The 8,021-nt window shown below is 40.7% G+C and overlaps 1 protein-coding gene across 3 annotated transcripts in view; it reads right to left on the reverse strand.

The window, feature by feature from the left end:
• Positions 1 to 700, reverse strand: part of LOC120933138 (phytanoyl-CoA 2-hydroxylase interacting protein) — a 33,385-nt gene extending 32,685 nt beyond the window's left edge. The window contains exon 1 of one of the 3 annotated variants that reach the window (XM_040346157.1): positions 588 to 700. The gene's annotated coding sequence lies outside the window, so the exon portion shown is untranslated. Of the gene's footprint in view, positions 1 to 269; positions 375 to 587 lie in introns of those variants that run through there. The other 2 variants (XM_040346154.1, XM_040346155.1) reach the window with 2 other exon arrangements.
• Between the last annotated feature and the right edge of the window lie 7,321 nt (positions 701 to 8,021).

The following is an 8,021-nucleotide window of genomic DNA, read 5'->3' on the forward strand; positions in this document are numbered from 1 at the left end:
TATAGTTCTTTTTCAGCTTCTATATATTTGCAAAAGGTAAATTCAAATACCTGTCTATGGTTATGCAGAAAGCCTTACTGCACACACATAATTGCACAAATCTTTTAGAACAATGGAGAAAAGTTCAGATCTAGCCATCGCAAGGATGTCACAAAATCACAGGTAACGTCACCCTGCAGAGATCACAATTCCATATCTTATACAGAAAAAAGACAGATGACAGGAGACACCAGGGCACCATCAAATTGGCAGGTGGATACATAACATACCTTGGAAGGGAGGCTGTGGTACCTTACTGAAGAATGAGAGAGTGAAGGAATGAGACGAGAGATGGAAAGAAAGGGGAGAGAGAGAGGAAAAATAGTGAGTAGGAGGGTAACAGCAAGCAGGGAGGGAGAGAGAGACAGAGAGGGAGAGAAGGAGGTGAGAGAGAGACAGATCACAGGCTGACACACAGAAAATAAATATAGTGATGTGCACAGTTTAGTAACCCATAGCAACTAATCATATTTTACCTGTCGTGAACGGTAAAAGATAAACGGTAATTGGTTGCTATGGGTTACCGTACTTTGCACCTTGATCTTTACCTTATTCATGAAAACAGGGAAAGCTTTGAAGAAGTAAAAATAGGCAGCAAGCGGTCAACAAGCGATGGTTAACAAAAAGATCCAGCAACAAAGAGGTTACATTCCATTCTGACGCAAGTCGCACATTGCACAAGCCTGTTATTAAGAGAGGGGGGAATGGCATTGGCAGCTTTGGAGTTAACATAAATAACAGATACACCATCAGATGCTAACACGCGGCACTGGAATTTCTCCAGTTTCAAAGGGAATAATTAATCTTGGTAATGTTGCCAATAATAGGATGCCAGCTGTAATCTACACCGGGGCCATTGTCAGTTACCAGAAATGTGCCCAAAAAATAAATAAAAATGGTGATCCTACTATCATGACCCGACACAAAACTTTTATCACCCCCACCAAGGCAGCAAATGATGAGAGATTTCACTATATTATAGTAGATATGCTGCACTTGGTTAAGTGATGATTTAATTGTTCCCCATTAAGCCCTCTAACAAGTCTGAGTCCTTTTCATTAGCACCCTAGCTGCTCATAATCCAGTGACAAAGATTGCTATTGAGTGGGAATAATGGCTAAAGATAAAATTGAATTCTGGCCACCTCTGTAATTTTAAAGAAGACCTCTAGCAATTGCAGCCTAGGAGATTGAAGTGTTCTGGATTAACAATTATCTTTTTGTTAAAGAGGATTACAGAGTTAGCTCTGTATAGGTCAGAACTCAGAAGTAAAAACTTGGAGCTTTTTAGAGGTGTGATGTAGTAGGTACTGGGTGTAAGGTTGCTGGTTCAACTAGACCCGTTTTTTTTAGGACTATCTGGATGTATGGAACTCTCTCATGCATCGGCAAGTCAATACATCCACACAGAGATATGGTATGTCAAGACTAGGCTTTATTTCTTGTGCGTACTTGTACATAATCAAATCATACAATAAAGGAACGCCCCTGTCTCAGCCAATCATATTTAAGTAATTAGGTTATACAAGTAATATTCGTCACAATTATACATCGTGTGTAAAATATAACAATCTATCTTCTGTGTGTCAAACCTTGTTTCTACTGCACCTTATCTAATGTTATCATTCTTTGCCTAGTACATAATAACATTGGCAAGGTTCTTATCTTTTGTGTAACTAACCCTAGAAGCTCAAGGATACATCTTCATACAAGCATTAATCACTATGGGGGAACTCTAGCAAGCCTTATAATGCATTGATATTATGGGGGAACTCTAGCAAGCCTTATAATGCATTGATATTATGGGGGAACTCTAGCCTTTCACTGGGTAGGTGAGTACACATCAGATAACTGGCCTTCCCAATACCTACTATACCCAACAGACAACCATTACCCCAAAAACTCTATTTAATATCCCTAATTATGCATATGGTCAACACAGCTCATATGATGGGGCAGAAATGGAATAGGTTCATCCGTATGGCCCAAGACCAATTAATCAAATATATGTACCGCTACCCCCATAAGTGTAGCAGGATCCCCGACCTCCAAAAGCCTAATGATGACCTCCACAGTCAGGGAGAGCTGACATCCTTCCTTGTAGTGTGGGTTATTATAGGGTGACCAGACATCCCCGGTTTCTGTGGACAATCCCCAGATTGAGGACACTGTCCCCGGACCAAGTCTGTCCCCGGTTTTTGTCCCCGGACTGGTTTTGAACTGGGGCTGGGGCATTTTCAAAGACAGTCAGTGCAGAATACAAAAAAAAATCTGAATTGCACACTCCCTCTCTGCCGCTCCTACTAGCTTAGGGGTGTATTTTTTTAATTATCTGTGTGCCGTTCCGATGATCATGTGCTGGTCAGAGCAGAGGGAATATTTCTTCAGTTTTGGGTGCATGCCCATTCAGCTCCACTTGCATGTTCTTCTGCCTTGGCTCAAGTCCCGGCCAGCCACCTGCTTATCTTCTTGCCTTCCCTGGCGGAGTGATCTTCTTCCACTCCCCACTGAGTAGTAGTAGCCAGGGCCCGGAGAGTAAGACTTGACAGGCTGTGAGGCGGGCGGTGGCTATGGGCAGAGAGTGGCTGATTGTCGCCATTACTAGTAAAAAAAAAAATATGTCTCTGGATTGCATTTGAAAAATCTGGTCACCTTAGGTTATTAGGCATGGTGGGTGCATAGCAAGTTGGAAACATGGGCACCAGTCACTTTTTGGAATGCAAGAAAAGAGATTTATTGTCTCTTAAACAGAACTGGGGGAGAGAGGGTTAGGGCCAGGACACCCTTAGGCAGATGCAATAGTAATTGGCAGACTCCAAGACAAAAATAGGCAGACAGCTATACAAGTAGAGGGCCTTTAAGCTGGATGCAGCAACTGTAATTGTAGAACTGCTGTCTCCTACGGCAACTTAATTGTGTACAGTCAACAGAGATCCATACATGTAACTTACAGTAACCCATTATAAATCTTTTCTGACATCTCAGGCCTCGTACACACGACAGAGAAACTCGACGTGCCAAGCCCGTCGAGTTCCTCGACGAGTTCCTTGTTGAACTTGTCGAGAAGCTCGGCAGGCTTGCTTTGCGTACACACGTAACATACCAAAATCTGGTCGTTCTCCGGCGCGATGACGCTCACGACGTATGACGCGACTATAAAGGGGAGGTTTGATTTTGTTGGCGCCACCCTTGGGGCTCCTTTTGCTGATTCCGTGTTTACGCGTGTTAGTAAAAGTTTGGTGAGTGACGATTCGTGCTTTTCAGTCTTTGTGCTTTCAGATTGATCTCTGCCGTTCAGTTTGTACTTGTGTGGGTCGTATCTAGGCAATCGAGACGTGCGGTCAGGTCGTATTGTTTTACATTGCGGTCCTGTCCCCGCGTTTTTCATTGTCAGGGTCGTTCTTCATAGGTCTTGCTGTTCTTCACTGCGGTCTGTTTAGTGCAATTCTGATTTGTCGTTCGTAACTAGCCTTGTAGCCATGTTGCAGGCACCTAGTCGTCGCCGACTTCGTGCTAAGCATCTTCTGAGTATAGGTCTGTTTGTTTATGACCTAGACGATGAGGAGTTCATGAACAGGAGGAGGACACGTTCATGGACCAAGAATTGGTTGCTCCGTAGGAACCAATTCTCTCACATGCCTTTGCTGCGGGAGCTTCAGGAAAATAATCCTGTTGATTACAGGAATTTCCTGAGGATGTCTGATCCCGTCTTTCAGCACCTGTTGGCTTTGGTGTCCCCCTATATTACCAGGCAGGACACCGTTATGCGGGAAGCCATCAGTGCTGAGCAGAGGCTAGTTGCCACCCTCCGTTATCTGGCAACTGGGAGAAGCCTTCAGGACTTAAAGTTCTCCACGGGCATCTCCCCCCAGGCTCTGGGCCTCATCATTCCTGACACCTGCTCTGCCATCATCCAGGTTCTGCAGGAGGAATATATGAGGGTAAGTTTTCTCCTTTAATCTCACATTTTATGTCTATAATGTATGCTAATGTCTTGTAGTTATCTCCTCCTTCCCTAATTACCATGTCTGGAATATGCTGTGAATGTCCCCTTTGCCCCCATGCATGATGTAAACTTTGATGCCCCTTTTTTGGCCTACATGCATATTTCCCATCACTTACCTCCCCAGCATGCTATCCTGGGCCCCAACCTACCTAGTCTAGTCACTTCCCAATGTATTGTGTTATATCCATTGTAATGTCCCCCCCCCTCCCCTCCAAAATGTGTTGTAAAGTCTATGTTCACCAATATTAAAAAAAAAAAATTTTAAATTTTAGGACTCCAAAACTCATCTAGCCATCCCCTCCCAAATGTGTTGTAAAGTCTATGTTCACCAATAATCAAAAATATATTTTTTTAGTACTCCCAAACTCATCTAGCCCTCCCCTCCAAAATGTGTTGTAAAGTCTATGTTCACCAATATTAATTTTTTTTTTTTTTAAATTTTAGGACTCCAAAACTCATCTAGCCCTCCCCTCCCAAATGTGTTGTAAAGTCTATGTTCACCAATAATCAAAATTATATTTTTTTAGTACTCCCAAACTCATCTAGCCCTCCCCTCCAAAATGTGTTGTAAAGTCTATGTTCACCAATAATCAAAAATATATTTTTTTAGTACTCCCAAACTCATCTAGCCCTCCCCCAAACTTGGGCACTGGCCCATCAGAGGGGGTGTTTAATGTGTTAATTGTCTAAATATATTTAGATATAATATGCTAGTTCCCAGAAATGTTATAATGCTTATAATGTCTTTGTATAATCTGCTTGCAAGGTTATGTGGCTAATTTTTTCTTTTTTTCTTCCCCAGCTTCCGTCCACACCACAGGAGTGGCAGTCTGTGGCTTTGGACTTCCAGACCCGATGGAACTTCCCCAACTGCGGGGGAGCCATTGACGGGAAGCACGTCCGCATCGTGCCTCCACCCCGTTCAGGATCCCAGTTCTTTAATTATAAGGGGTTCAACAGTATTGTGCTGATGGCGGTGGTGTCAGCACAGTATGAATTCCTTTTTGTGGATGTCGGGATGAATGGACGGGTATCGGATGGGGGAGCCTTCAGGCAGACGGAGTTCGCGCTTCGCCTTCAGGATGATGATCTGTCATTGCCACCGGATGACCAGAATGTAGAAGGCCTGCCATTTGTTTTCCTGGCTGATGAAGCGTTTGCCCTGGGACCCCATCTTATGAGGCCATTCCCTCAGCGCACCCTCACCCCAGAGAGGAGTGTCTTTAATTTCCGGCTGGGCCGAGCACGTAGAGTGGTTGAGAACGCTTTCGGCATCATGGCCAGCCGGTTCCGCCTTTTCCTCACCTCTCTCCACATGGCGGAATATAAGTGGAATACAATTATTTTTGCCTGCTGCATTCTCCACAATTTTTTGCGGAGACAATCTCCAAATTATATGGCCCTGGTTGGGCCCGAGGCACAACATTTGACCCCTGCAGAAACTTTGGCGGGCCTTGAAGCTGGCCACACAGGACTGCCCCCCCAGAGTGCCCGTGAAGTCGGGACAAATACATGGACTATTTCATGGGTAGGGGGGCAGTACCATCTCAATCAAATTTGCCCTAATTGTAGCTTTCAACAAAATAAATCATAATCTTTTTTCTAAACTTGTTATGTCTTGCTTGTGTTGTTTGGAGTTCTTTACTAAGTGTAACTAAGTGTATTTTCATTATCAACTAGCAAACATTTCCCAGGTGACCCCCAAACCAAACACATAGAAAATTTAACGTATTTTAGGAAAAACACCACACACTTTTTTGATGTTCAAAAGCTCTTTATTTTCTTAATTTTTTTATTTTTATTTTTTCCAAAATACCCTACAAAAATTTTTGGTATATTTTTCTCATACAATATACAATCATTTTTGTATATTTTTTGGTTTTTTTACTCATACAATATACAATCATTTTTGTGGGTGATTTTTCTCATACAATATACAATCATTTTTGTATTTTTTTTGGTTTTTTTACTCATACAATATACAATCATTTTTGTGGGTGATTTTTCTCATACAATATACAATCATTTTTGTAATTTTTTTTGTTTTTTTTCTCATACAATATACAATCATTTTTGTAATTTTTTTGGTTTTTTTGCTCATACAATATACAATCATTTTTGTAATTTTTTATTTTTTTTTTTCTTAATAAACATTAAAATCTGGTTATTTTTTTTTTTTTTTTTTTTTTATTAAATAAAGTATAAAATCTTGTTATATTATTTTTTTTTTTTTTTTATTAAATAAAGTATAAAATCTGGTTATATTATTTTTTTGGTTTTTTTTTAATTAAATAAAGTATAAAATCTTGTTATATTATTTTTTGGTTTTTTTTAATTAAATAAAGTATAAAATCTGGTTATATTATTATTATTTTTTTTTTTTTTAATTAAATAAACAGCTAAATCTGGTTATATTATTTTTTTGTTTTTTTTTTTAATTAAATAAACAGCTAAATCTGGTATTTTAATTTTTTTTTGGTATTTTTTTCTGATTCAGACTCTCCCCAAAACATCTATTAAATTTTTTAATTTAGTTTCCACCCTCCTTGCTCTTTCGTTTATTTTTCTGTTGGCCAGATGTATCTCCTCCACCTCTTCTCTGCAGGCCCATATTTCGGAGATCAGCATCTGTTTAGTATGCCTGTCCAAGCCACCACCTGATCCTGAAATGTGGGACAAAATTTTTTTTTTAATTAGGCAGGCCTACATCTACATTACCTGAAGCTGGGTTAGTTATATGTTACTTTACCTGATGTGGTGGCAGGCTGCGCATCATCACCATCCCTCGGGGGTGTGGCTTGCTGGACTTCTTGCTCCCTTCTTGCTTCATGACGCCCTACGAGAATGAAGAAAATGGAAACAGGATTTTTATAGCTTATAGGCCTGAAAGAGGAATATGATTCACTTTATACAATTTCTGGGACTATTGATGTTTAGAAAAACCCCTCAGGGCAAAACACAGGATTGAAGGCATTCACAAAGATCCTGACAAATCTTGTAGCTTTGGTCTACTTTTAAACATGTAAGCCAACCAAGTATACACTGGATCACCTCAGCTCTGTGTGAAGCCCAAAATGGGTTATTAAAGGGGACAACAATTATGCAAATGAGTCCACATGTGTCACCGACTGCTGAGCAGACTCTCCTTTTACTGTATATTTAATTAGTAAAAAAAGTTTTGTGGTTTTAATAGCACATCTACATAATTTTCACGATTGATCTCACCACAATTTTAAAAAAATGTCATAATTTGTAGGATTTTAAACACAATATTTAGTCGTTCTGAATGGACGTCCAGTTTGACGACAAATTCTTGTGCATAAAAAAATATTACAGTACAACCTGAAATAAAAAACACATGGCGCGGAACAAATCTTACAAAATATATAACAAACTTACTTCTTCTAATCACTCTCCTGATCCTCTTCATTTGTTCCGGCTCACGTTTTTTAAGGTCACACCACCTTTTCCGGATCTGCTCCTTGGACCTTTTCACCCCAAATTTCTGATGGAGACTCCTCCTCACCTTCTCCATTATTTGGGCCTTGACCTTATTAGGGTACTTATATGGCCCATGCCTCCCATCGTAGTCCTCTGCTTTGAGGATGAGGACCATCTCCACCATTTCCTCAAAGGTCATGTTGGAGGCCTTACAACGGATTCGCCGTGCTGCCATATTCTCCATGTGCTTCCTACAAAAAAAAGATGGAAAAGGGGCGGGGAAAATACGACACCATGAACGTCAGGGGCGGGGAGACGTGCGTAAAGTCCCACATGCGCGTGTATAAAGGGCTACCACGTGAGTAAAAGGGGCGTTCACAGTTTGTGGAAGACGGCGGAGATAACGATCGGGTCAAAGACCGGTATGTAACTACATTTTACATGTTTTTCTTGATTGAATGATTTTGTGGCCTACATCTTAGGTTCATAAATTAAAACATAGCCAGTTTGAAATTTGAAGGTAATGGTCCGCTATA

Source organism: Rana temporaria, chromosome 3 (genome assembly GCF_905171775.1).
Source record: "Rana temporaria chromosome 3, aRanTem1.1, whole genome shotgun sequence".
In the NCBI taxonomy this organism is placed as follows: domain Eukaryota; kingdom Metazoa; phylum Chordata; class Amphibia; order Anura; family Ranidae; genus Rana; species Rana temporaria.